Source organism: Polypterus senegalus, chromosome 11 (genome assembly GCF_016835505.1).
Source record: "Polypterus senegalus isolate Bchr_013 chromosome 11, ASM1683550v1, whole genome shotgun sequence".
Classification (NCBI taxonomy): Eukaryota; Metazoa; Chordata; class Cladistia; order Polypteriformes; family Polypteridae; genus Polypterus; species Polypterus senegalus.
In genome coordinates, this window is record NC_053164.1 from 3,035,231 (window position 1) to 3,048,016 (window position 12,786).

The following is a 12,786-nucleotide window of genomic DNA, read 5'->3' on the forward strand; positions in this document are numbered from 1 at the left end:
ACATCCAGGTGAATGATGCAAATTAGCGGTGGCTCCCCGCTCACCACATACAGTGCTCTGTGTAGTGAAAATTTCTCTATATAATTTTAAAGAATTATTGTAATAATAATAATAATAATAATAATAATAATAATAATAATGTAATTAGTACTACAGGCAGGACTGAGTAAAAATCAGGGCCCAATTACCATCTGTGCTCAATATAAGAACACAAGAAATTTGACAAATTGGAGGAGGCCATTCCAACCATTAAGCTCTTTTACTCAAATGGAACTTCAAATGGAACACAGCATAAGCCCCCACACTGTCTCCTCTGTTTAAGACTAAACAGGTATGATGGAAACCAGGGCACCAGGGCACCAGCAAGCCCCAAACCCCAACATAAACACACAACCACAGTCCCGAGTTTAAATAAAGGATGGTTTATTATGTAATTCCTGAGTTAAGCACAGGTTCTCTCTCTTCTCGATACGTCACAGTTTCATTTCTCTCACCACTGCACTTCCCTCCTCCAGTTGAGTGTTGCTTCTGTCCTCCCAGTTCTGATTTGCCTGGATAAGGGAGTGCAGTCCTTTTTATTGAGGACCTTGGTGTACTTCCGGTGTCCAAGCTGCTTCCCATTGGAAGCATCTCCAGGTTGTATGGAAGTCCAACATAGCATGAAGCACATCTCCCTGCAGTGCCATCTTGGCACCCATGGATCCTAACAGGGCTGTTTTGTTGGACTACATCTCCCAGCATGCTATACTGGTTCCCTCCTGAGCACCAATATCCAAGGCCACTGCCATCTAGCATCATTGGGGAATGAAATGTCCCCAGCAACATCTTTTTCTTAAAGTGGGCAGTCCATCCATCTACTCTGGCCATCTCTTCAGGGTCTGAAATCTTTTGTTCCCCTGGCCAGGATGCTTGTTTTCCTGCTAGGGGCCTCCCGTCCCGGTAAGGAACCATTCCCTCTTCTGGTCGGGATAACCGTCCAACCCATGTGGCATTTAACATGTTTAATTCTCTGAATATTTCAGAATAAGTTCTGGGATACATCTGGTTGCTCTTCTCCGCACAGCTTTAAGTGTTGCTATGTTTTTCTAGTAGTATTGTGACCTGAACTGCACATAATACTAAAGACACAAACTCACTAAGCGTTATACAGTCTAAGCATAACCTTCGTCCATCCATCCATTATCCAACCTGCTATATCCTAACTACAGGGTCACGTGGGTCTGCTGAAGTCAATCCCAGCCAACACAGGGAGCAAGGCAGAAAACAAACCTTGGGCAGGGCGCAAGCTCACCGCAGGACACAAGCATAACATCCTTTGATTTATATTCATGTTTTTAGGAAGTAACCGAAATATAGAACTGAAACACATATGAATACAGATTTGTTAAAACACACGGAGAACAAGGCAGGAACTGACTTGGAAGCCAACAATATGTGTTGTGGCAGGCGACCGGACCCCATGCCTGGCCGGAACGTCCCTTCTATTTATGTTACGGGGGAGCAGCCAGGGGCTCCTCAGTATCTCTCCCGCAACGTTTGGTGGCAGCATCCCTGGTTCATGATGGTGCCTCAGCTTCCCGCAGGGTTTCATGGGAGTCGGAGTTCTCCCCAACCCTGTGTTGATCTGGGGTGCTGCATGGATCCCAGAGCCTATATGGACACCTCTACAGCCCCACCTGGAATTGCAATTAGCCACAGGTGATCAAGCACCTGGAGCACTTCTGGGTGGGCTATAAAAAGGGCCAGCATCCACCACTAATTAGCCAGAATCGGGAGGGAGGACGAGGTTACCTGGGAGGAGTGGTGGTGCCAACATGAAGAGGAAAAAAGTGTTTGTGAGTTGGCTTTGGGACTGTGTATTGCCTGTGGGGTTCACAGGGAAGACGTGCCTCATGGGTGAAGAAAAATAAAAACTGTCTTGATTTTACACGTGCCTCTGTGACAGTCTGTGCCGGGTCGGGCGTTATACATCGCCTTTATCACAGTGTCCATTAATTCATTGATGAACTATGGCCACCAGAGAAAGTCAAATATAAGGTCACAGTCCTGGAAACCTTGGCCAGCTGGCCACCTACCCGCTCCTTGGTTTTCTATAGTGGAGTCAGTGCTGGCCTTCCAATCTAATGAGAGAATCTTTCCATCCAATGATTCTAATGCTCCTTTATCCGAGATGACTTTTCCATACATAGGAGAGCAGCCTGGCAGTAGAGCAGTAGCGCCAACAGCTACATTAAGATACCAAGAAGAGAAACAGATCAGAGAAGGGTTAACATTGGTGCAAAAATATTGTATTACTTAAATTTCTGTACAAATGACTAACAAAAGGAAATGTTTTAATACATTAAACTGTACTTTCCAAGTGTTTCTCCTGTTCAGAAGCTTGCCCAGGTCATTTTGAAATGTTCTGCTGCCTCTTCAGTGTCTGACATTTCCCAAATTTTAGTGTCATCTGCAAATTTCACAAGTTTACTAACTACACCAAAATCAATACCATTAATGTAAATCAAAGCAAGTAACGGACAAAGTACAGACCACTGAGGGGCTGATGACCCCATTCTCCTCTTATCTGTACTCATTGTCTCCTGTCAGTTAACCAAAATTGCAATCCACTTAGGTAGGTTACCTCTAATGCCTGCAGCATCGACTTTCAAAATTAATCTTTGGCTTTTAGAAAGTCTAAGTAAATGATGCTGTATGCTTTGCTTCTGTAGTTGTCTCCTCAGTAAAATCTGACAGGTTAGTGTCACAAGATATTCCTCTCATCAATCCATGCTGGTTGTTATTTCATACAGGTACTTTTCTAATTTACTTTGTGAGATATGGCTCGCCATTCATCCCGGCCAATACCCCCAGACCTCCAGATGGAGCCCTCCTTGCAGCATAGAGGTGCCCCAAATGCCAGCAGGGAATTATGGACAGTGGAATTATAACGTACAGCCCTGCTGGATACCAAGGGGCCACCAGGAGTCACTGCAGGGAGGCCCAGGGATTTATATTTCCTGTAGAAATGATATACTTCCGGGCTGAAGAAAAAAGAGAAGTTTTTACCTGACCCGGAAGTGCTGGATAATCACGTGGACTGAGGGCTCAGAAGCACTTCCGGGTCAAGGACTATAAAGGACTGTGGGAGATCCCAGACAATTGAGCTGAGTTGGGAGGCAGGGTGGCTAAGCGTCTGGGAGATTGGAGGATTGTTTATTATTGGATTATTGCATTATTGTATTGTATATTGAAGTATAGGGGAGGTGGTGCTTTGTGCACTTATTTATAATAATAGATATTATTATTAGACTTTTACCTGGCGTCTGACGAGTGGTCTGAGGGTTCAAGGGAGCGAGAGAGCCCTTAAACTATCACAACTTCTTATTATAGCTTCCATAGTTTTGCATGGCACAGAAGTAAACTTATTGGTCTGTAATTACCAGAATTCATTTTGTCTCCCTTCTTGAAATTTGGAGTCACAATTGCAACTTTCCAGTATTCAGGTATTTCTCATTTTTCAAATTACTGCTCAAATATGCCCTATGAAGGTTTACAGGCATGGTTTTTAATTTCTTTCAGTAACATTATTTCAGGCCCAGAGATTTTATTATTTGTTGGCTTGAGGCCCATCTGACTGTACTATTTTAAAAACTGGGAATACAGAGCTTGTTTTTACTTCTGTTTGGAGCATTCCATTTGCTTCTTCCATAAAAACCTCTTCTTTTGGCTGCTCCCGTTAATGGGTTGCCACAGTAGATCATCTTTTTCCATATCTTCCTGTCCTTTTCTTCTTGCTCTGTCACACCCATCACCTGCATGTCCTCTCTCACCACATCCATAAACCTTCTCTTAGGCCTTCCTCTTTTTCTCTTCCCTGGCAGCTCTATCCTTAGCACCCTTCTCCCAAAATACTCAGCATCTCTCCTCTGCACATCCAAATCAATGCAATTTCACCTCTCTGAGTTTGTTTCTAAACCGTCAAACCTGAGCTGACCTTCTAATGTCCTCATTTCTAATCCTGTCCATCATCTTAACACCCAATTGCAATCTTAAAATCTTTGACTCTGCCAACTCCAGCTCTGTCTCCTGCTTTCTGGTCAGTGCCACCATCTCCACCCCATATAACACAGCTGGTCTCACTACCATCCTGTAGACCTTCCCTTTCACTCTTGATGGTACCCGTCTGTCACAAATCACTCCGGACACTCTTCTTCACCCACTCCATCCTGCCTGCACTCTCTTCTTCACGTCTTCCACAATCCCCACTACTCTATACAGTTGATCCCAAGTATTTAAACTCATCCACTTCCACCCAACTCTACTCCCTGCATCCTCACCACTCCTCTGACCATCCTTTCATTCACACACGTATTCTGTCTTGATCCTACTGACCTTCATTCCTCTCCTCTCCAGAACGTAGCTACATCTCTCCAGGGTCTCCTCAACCTGCTCCCTACTCTCGCTACAGACCACAATGTCATCAGCAAACATCATAGTCCACTAGGACTCCTGTCTAATCTTGTCTGTTTTCTTCCACAAAAACACTAGGGTGAAATATTTATTCAGTTCATTCTATTACAAACCTAAGCAGTGTACTTTGTCAGACAAGATAAGACCACTAGTCATCAGCAGTCATTGCACTGATGGTAATGTAGACCCTCGTGCATATTGACTACACACTCTAGACAAGGACTCATTCGAGGAACAGTTGAGTCAAGTGATTAATTGCTACCCCGCACCTGTATAATCCCATATTAAAAGCACCCAGAGATTACCAAATGTTCACAAATTCATAATGTGCAATTGCCCAGACCATAGGCAAAGATGAATGTTTGTGCAGGTTGAAATTTGATCAATGTGGAATGGCAAAGAAACTGGTCAGTGTCGCTCACTGAGCGCTTGTACTAGAAACAGACCAGGGTGCACATCATCTGTGCACGACTGCATCCGCAGCTGTCTGCGCCCGAATATAAACTAGCCTTAAGTGGTTTGTGATCTTCTTCTTTTAGTATTGGAAGTGATACGGAAATGGCAGCTAAGACTTTAGATAAAATTCTCTATTTATTAGTGAACTTCAATCTAGGTTTACTACTTCTGAATAGAAATGACAAGAACAAAGTCAGTTATACTCTTTGAGGTGGCCAAACTAAGGTCCCTTCACTCAACATATGAGCGGATAAGGAGATCAATAATTCTTCTGGATCTCAGAGTATAACTGCAGCCTTTCTGAACTTAGAAGAGCTGGATGAAGTTGTTTGGGTGTTAAGTGAAGGATGTCCTGGTATCACCTTCTTAGGAATGTATATCAGGTGTTAAACACTAGGAAGAAACTCAGGAAATACTGGAAGGTTTAAATGGCCTGGGAGTGCCAGGTGTGAGATGTGGCCGGCTTGTCATCCCGGCCAATACCCCCAGGCCACCAGATGGAGTCCTCCCTGCAGTATGGAGGTGCCCCGAACACCAGCAGGAAGACATGGGACATGTAGATTTTATACAAGACCCTGCTGGATACCTCAGGGGCCACAAGAGGGAGCTGCAGGGAGGACCAAAGACCTCTTCGTGCCCTATAACCCAGAAGTGAGTCAGAGAAAGAGCGACAAGCTTCCGGGGTGAAAAGAAAGGACTTGTGCCTGACCCGAAAGTGATTAAGAGTCACATGGACTGGGATTGGGAACACTTCCGGGTCAGGGAATATAAAAGGACCGAGGGAGCTCCCAGACGGCGAGCTGAGCTGGGTGGAAGGGTGGCAATGCGTCTGGTAGTGGAGGATTGTTTATTGTTAGTAATTGTGATTGTTTATGAGTATTGTGGAGAAAAGGGTGTTTTGTGCACTGTGGAAGATTAATAAAGTCAACTTGTGGACTTTTACCTGGTATCTAGAGTCGTAGACAGGGGTTCAAGGGAGCGAGAGCGCCCCCTATCTGTCACACTGGGAATCGAGCGGTCTGGTCTGATTGAAACCCTCTTAGGTCGCTATGGTCTCCTTGGGAAAATCAAACAGAAAATACAATGACAGGAGTAATTTCATTGGTCTGAAGCTTCAACTAGGATGATAAATGTAATAATGCCAGGCTTTAGCACTTAAAGGGTCAGACAGCTCTGAATGTTAGATTGTAGTTGACGGACATAGAGTGATAATGGCTGTTCATTTCTCTGAAGAAAAAATAAATGCTTTTAAACCTATAAAAAGGAAAAGTTGGTAAGCTCTTTTGAAAACAAAGTTCATCAGCAGTGTGACTATTCCAAGATATTTACCATTATAGTTCTTTTCAAAAAGATTTCCCTTCATAAAAGTGTATTTCAGAGTGATGATGGATGAGATGTGTACAATCTTGGTGAGATCTACTGAATTTAAATGAAAAAGCCAAGGTGAATAGCTGACTCAGAGTGAAGAGAATAAGGGGAGTAGCATAGGCCTCGGACCACTACAGTTGATTAGGTCAGCACTGGACTCTCTGGTAAGTAGTTTTGATAAGCTATAAATAAAATCCTTTATTATTATCATTAAGCTGTACAGAATTATATAGCAGAAGGTGGGGGGCATAGTCAGTCATCCTCTGACTTGGGTCCTTAGGAACTGTGGATGGTAAGAAGAGGTTGTTAGTGAGATTGGCTCCTCTCTTCTCATGGTAGTATTGCTTACCTCGTCAGAGCATTGAAGGCTTCGCTATGTGCACAAGTGTGACTATCTCTACACGTTCACTTGGGAGTCAACTTCTGGGCTCAACTAATTATAATTCCACTCTGAGATGAGGGTTGGCACTGTTTCTTAATGCCTTTCCTCTCCTTTCTCCTGCAGACCTAATGACCAGTAATGGGAAGACAAGTGATATCATTTTTGGGTTCTGGTCCAAAGGGCCTGCTTATTCCACCTTGCACGCATCTTAAACATCTCCACCACCATGTTGCCCTCAGTCTAGTAATAGACTCGTGTGTGTCAAGGTGTTATTTGGAACACATGCTAAATCGTGTTTCCTATTTTGCTTGCAGTTATACAGAGTTTGCCTTTGGTCTGTTTTTCATCTCTTTATATATAAAATCCATCCGTCTGTATATCTATCCGCTTTTCACAAGAGAACTACATTCTGGTTGATTATGCAACTTCTCTTATCACACTAAGTATCATAGTTCTCTTGCTGTACCGATTTATTTGCACTAATTTGAGGGACAAGTAGTGGGCCGAGGGGAGGGGGGTGGAGCCCTACTCACTCACGCTCCAGCCTTGTGGTATACCTTACCTCCGCTTAGCTAATAAACGAGACAACTACTTAACGGATTTAGATTGGGTTTTTTCTAGAATATGCTTGAACATTCCGGTTGATTTTGTGACTTCTCTCATTGTGCTAAGAATCATAGTTCTCTTGCAGGAGTGATATATTTATGCTAATCTGAGACAGAGGCTGCGGGCCAAGGGGAGGGGGAAGCATGACGTCAGGAGTGGGGAGGGTCCTCCTCACTGTCCTTTTTCACGAATACACCGGCAGAGCCGTAGGGGACGGCTAGTTTGTAAGTTTGTATATATACATTAAGCATATATATTGCATATATAAAATTCTCTGAATCTGTTAATATCACAGGAGCAGGGTTTCATTGTCAACTATGCCACTAGATATTGCATGTCTACAGCTATGTAAATCAGTTTGCCATATGGCACTGTGGTGAATTTATTGAAATTCTTATTTCTGACATTTATTTTAAAATCCTGCGTTTCATTTCGGTGATTTTTTTTTCTTCAAGCCATATATAAAAGGTCATATCGAACACCAAGACAATCATGATTATGTTTTTTGACATTAATAGACTGATTAATAAAGAGTTTCTCTTTGAAAAGATGTTAGTCAGCAATATTACACTGAATTGCTGTAAAAATACTATTTTAAAGTTTAGACCTGTTAGGTTAGAGAATACTTTCTTTCTATTTAATTTGTGATTCAGGCCTTTAACATTCCAGCTCACAAAGTTAACTGTCCCGTCTTGGAGACATTGATTCTGAATTTTTGATGTAATTTTGAGGTTTTAACCGAAAGTGAGACAGCTTTGACCTTAATTTTTAATTTTTCCAGGGGTTATTGCCATGCACTCTATTGTTACATTGGTAATTATAATTATTATAATTAAAAGGATAGATCAAAAAATAGCTTGCTCTCTTTCTCCCCATTTTGCCTCCCCATGCGAGGCTGGACCCCACTTCACAAAGTCCCAGTCCTCTGATCTGGAGACAGACCACATCCAAAACAAAACAAGCCCCCCATCAGCGACGTATGAGGATTAAAATTGAGATATCTATTGCCAATATAGTCTAAATGCTATAAGCATAAAATATAATCTTCAACAGTCTTGAAATATTAAGATAGTAGACCAAGAGAATGGTGTTAAAAAGTAGCCCTGGATAAGCATAGTAAACCCTAATACACTGCAAAAAATGAAATCTAAGCAAGTGAAAAGTACTTATATCATGATGTTAAATCTTTTTTTTCTTATTGTAAGAATTATTGACTTGTATTTACAATTATTTAGCATGTTTTGAGAAATCTTGTCAAGTAAATTTTGCTTACCCCATTGGCAGATTTTTTTGCTAAATAAAAGTAAAACAACTCTCATTTAAAGTTTTTTTTTTGTCTAGTTTTTACATTTGCTTTTTTTGCAGTGTACAATAATAACAACAGTAAACCAAGGGTATGGTGTTTAACAGTCTCCTTTAGAATATTAAAAAGAGAAAAAAAAGATTACTAATTTAATTTCTTCCACACATACATACATAAATGTGTATAATTGTAGTTAAAACATAAATAGAAAGTGACCGACAAGGGAAGAGGACGTATAATTACGGTACCAGTATCATTGCAAGTGGATCAGATAGCCGGTGACATCTTTGTGATGCCATGACAGGGTGCAACTCACGATTGTATTTCAGGAAAGTGTCTGGATCAGCTTTCTTAACTCTTTATCTGCTTCCTGCGTAGTTGTAAAGATGTAATGTTTGCCTTGAATATCGACTTTCAGTTTGACAGGATACAAGAGGCTCTATCTGATATTGGCTGCTTAATTTTTAAAATAGAGGCACGTTTAGCAGCTGTTCTGGGTGAGAAATCAGGGAAAATACGAATGAGGGTATTTTCAAATATAATCTCTTGTTTCTGTCTGAGAAATGACATTACATTTAATTTAAATTGTAACTTCTCAAAGCACACAACAAAAGTCCTAGGTTTAGAGGTGCTCAATCCCTGTATGCGGTAAGCTGCTGCTATCTTGGTGTCTGATTTAAAGTCCTCTCCATATCTTTTGGAGAATAGTTCAGCTACGAATTTCACTGGGTTTGAACTTTCACGATTCTCAGGTAGACCTTCGATTCTAATATTATTTCTTCTGCATCCATCTTCCAGAGCAGCAAGTCAGTCTTCGAAATTTTTGCATTCGGAATTTGAAGCTGTTGCTTTTCCATCAGCAGTGGATGCTAAATGTTCGGCTGTTTAAATTCGAGTCGTGAATGTCTGCTTAACATCTTCCAGCTGATCAGCAAGTTCTCTCAATTTAGATCCATTTTCCTGAATGTACTCCTCCATTTTTTCCAGCATACCTTTAAAGGCTGCATCAAAGTGATTATATGCGTTTCTCTGAGTCTTTATTATCCTGCCGCAGCTTCTCGCTTGTCTTGAGCATACCATATATTTCTTTCTTTATGTCTTGCTTGAGCTCAGCGATCATTACCTTCAGTTCGGACATATCATTTCTGCGTTCATGCACCGTAGATGAAGCAGCAAGCCCTAAATACACCTGATGCTCCTGGCTCGCAAGGAGTAGATGAAAGCCCTTTCCAGTGTCAAGTGATCTTCTGGAATCAGCAAGCTATCGTCACTTGAACATTCACTCCCATTTTCGCTCTCAACTGGAGACAATGCAGCGGACTGTGGGCTTTCACCTGTCTGTTCCAGTTCAGTCTCTGAAAGGCCATACCTTGAACTTGGACTTGCCTGTCTAGGCTTGGATGTAGCTTTAGGTTTCTTATCCATTTCTTTCTGAGCCCCTTTCTTTCAGGTCATGTTTATATATGCTTGCATATACTGTAATAGAACTTCCTCGGGTTGGGTAAATACAGAATATCACGGGATAATAAGAAATAATAGAAAAAATAAAACCGCTGCAAATGGAGCTCCGCTTCAGACGTCCATCTCCTGCAATGGACAAGACCAACTGACATTACACTGAATTGCTGAGGCGTCTACAAGAAGACATCAAGGAAAAAGTCTGGTGTAGTCACTCACACAAAAACACCGCATTGTCAGTGAAAGAGTTTTTGAACAAACACAATGTGGCTATTGCTTCATGTTATTGGCTATCAGAAAATGGGCCAACCTTGTGATACTTTGCAAGTGTGAAACTGTGCTGAAAATTTATTACGTAATTGTTTAATTTGACCCACCCTGTGAACTCTTGTTATGCAATCCAACATACAGTCGTGGCCAAAAGTTTGGAGAATGACATAAGTATTGGTTTTCACAAAGTTTGCTGCTTAAGTGTTTTTAGATCTTTTAGATCCTTTCCAGCAGCTCTGTGTATAACTTTATCTTTAAAGTCTTTATCTTTATACCTTTTTCTCTATTTTTCTTTATTTCACTGTTAACTCCTACCACTTTCTGTTATGTGGACTCATTCCATGGACACTTTTTCCTACTTGGAGATGGATTTTTACACACCGAGACTCGTCTATGCAAGTAGTCAACTTCAAGCGCTGAGAACAAATGCGCACGCCGGTGTGGTTTCCTATTTACCTGACGAGGTAAGAAGGCGATATCAGGGCAGCAGAGCCGGCGCTAAGATAAAAGCCAAGCATCTAGCAAGAAAGTGGCACTACAAACCTTCGGTGCCTTCTGTGATCCTGGGAAATGTGAACTCACTACCAAATAAGATCGACGAACTTGCTGCACTGGTGAAAAATGTCAGGATCTACAGAGAATGCAGTTTGCTGTATTTTAGTGAAACGTGGCTAACAACTAACATCCCAGATGCTAACGTGCAGCTACCCGGGTTTAGCACAGTTAGAGCGGACAGAGACGCAAGTACCTGCAGGAAGCAGAAAGGAGGAGGACTCGCTCTCTATGTCAATACAAGGTGGTGCAACTCTGGACATGTAAACGTTAAAATCTCAACTTGCTGCAGGGACATCGAACTGTTGCCCGTACGTTTGCGTCCCTATTACTTGCCCAGAGAGTTTGGACACATCATTGTTGTCATTGTTTACATCCTCCCTCAAGTGAACACGGAGATAGCAAGTAACGTCATCTTTTCCACAGTTGCTAACTTACAAACATCCTGAGGCTCTTGTGCTAATCGCTGGAAACTTTAACCATGTAACGATGGACAAAACATTATCTGCCTTCTCCCAATATGTGGACTGTAACACCCGGGGAAATAGGACTATTGACCTACTTTATGCAAACATTAAAGACACATACAGCGCCACCCTTCTGCCTGCTCTTGGGAAAGCAGATCATAACCTGGTTCTGCTTCAGCCTCACTACAGACCAAGAGTGAAGGTCCTACCTACAACCACATGCTCATTCAGGAAGTGGTCCCCTGAGGCAGAGAAGGCTCTGGAACTGGAACTACAGACTAGGATATCCTGCAGGGATCACATAGTGAGGACATTGAAGAGGCTGTTGAATGCACAACTGATTACATCAACTTCTGTATGGACAGTGTAGTTTTAGTAAGAACAGTACGCTGCTATGCTAACAACAAGCCATGGGTTACAGTGGCATCAAGGGCCTTTTGAACCAGAAGAAAAGTGCTTTTAAAGGTGGTGATCAGCATGAGCTCAAGTGCGTGTAGAAGAAACTCCGAGTCCAGCTCAGGGCAGCAAAGGAGCAGTACAGGAGAAAGCTGGAGCAGAAGTTGCAGAACAACAGCATGAAGGAAGTGTGGGATGGGATGAAGATCATCACTGGCTGCAGCTCAAAGTGGGGTGCCACCATCGAGAGAGACGTGGAGAGAGCAAACCAAATGAGCAACTTCTATAACAGGTTTGACCACCCTAACCCACTCTCACCTCAGAGTACTGCATCCACCAACCATCCTTCTGCTGATACCAGCATAGGAGAGACATCCCCATCCACAATTACAGCAGCTCAGGTGAGCAGAGAGCTGAAGAGACTTTGTGCCAGCAAAGCAGTGGGTCCAGATGGAGTTTCACCACGACTGCTGAAGGCCTGTGTGTTGGAACTGGGGAGTTCTCTACAGCGCATCTTCAACCTGAGCATGGAAAAGGGAAGAGTCTCGAGGCTTTGGAAAACATCTTGCATCACTCCAGTCCCAAAGGTATCACATCCTAGTGAGCTGAATGACTTCTGGCCTGTCGCTCTGATGTCACATGTGATGAAGACCATGGAGTGACAGCTGCTTCACCACCTGAGGCCACAAGTCCACCAACGCCCTCGACCCTCTGCAGTTCGCATAACAGGAGAAGGTGGGAGGGAGGATGCCATCATCTATATGCTACACCGATCCCTCTCCCATTTGGACAGAGGCAGTAGTGCTGTAAGAATTATGTTTTGGACTTCTCTAGCGTCTTCTACACCATCCAACCTCTGCTCCTTAGGGACAAGCTGACAGAGACGGGAGTAGATTCATACCTGGTGGCATGGATCGTGGACTATCTTACAGACAGACCTCAGTATGTGCATCTCTGGAACTGTAGGTCTGACATTGTGGTCAGCAACACAGGAGCACCGCAGGGGATTGTACTTTCTCCGGTCCTGTTCAGCCAACATACATCAGACTTACAATACAACTCAGAGTCTTGCGATG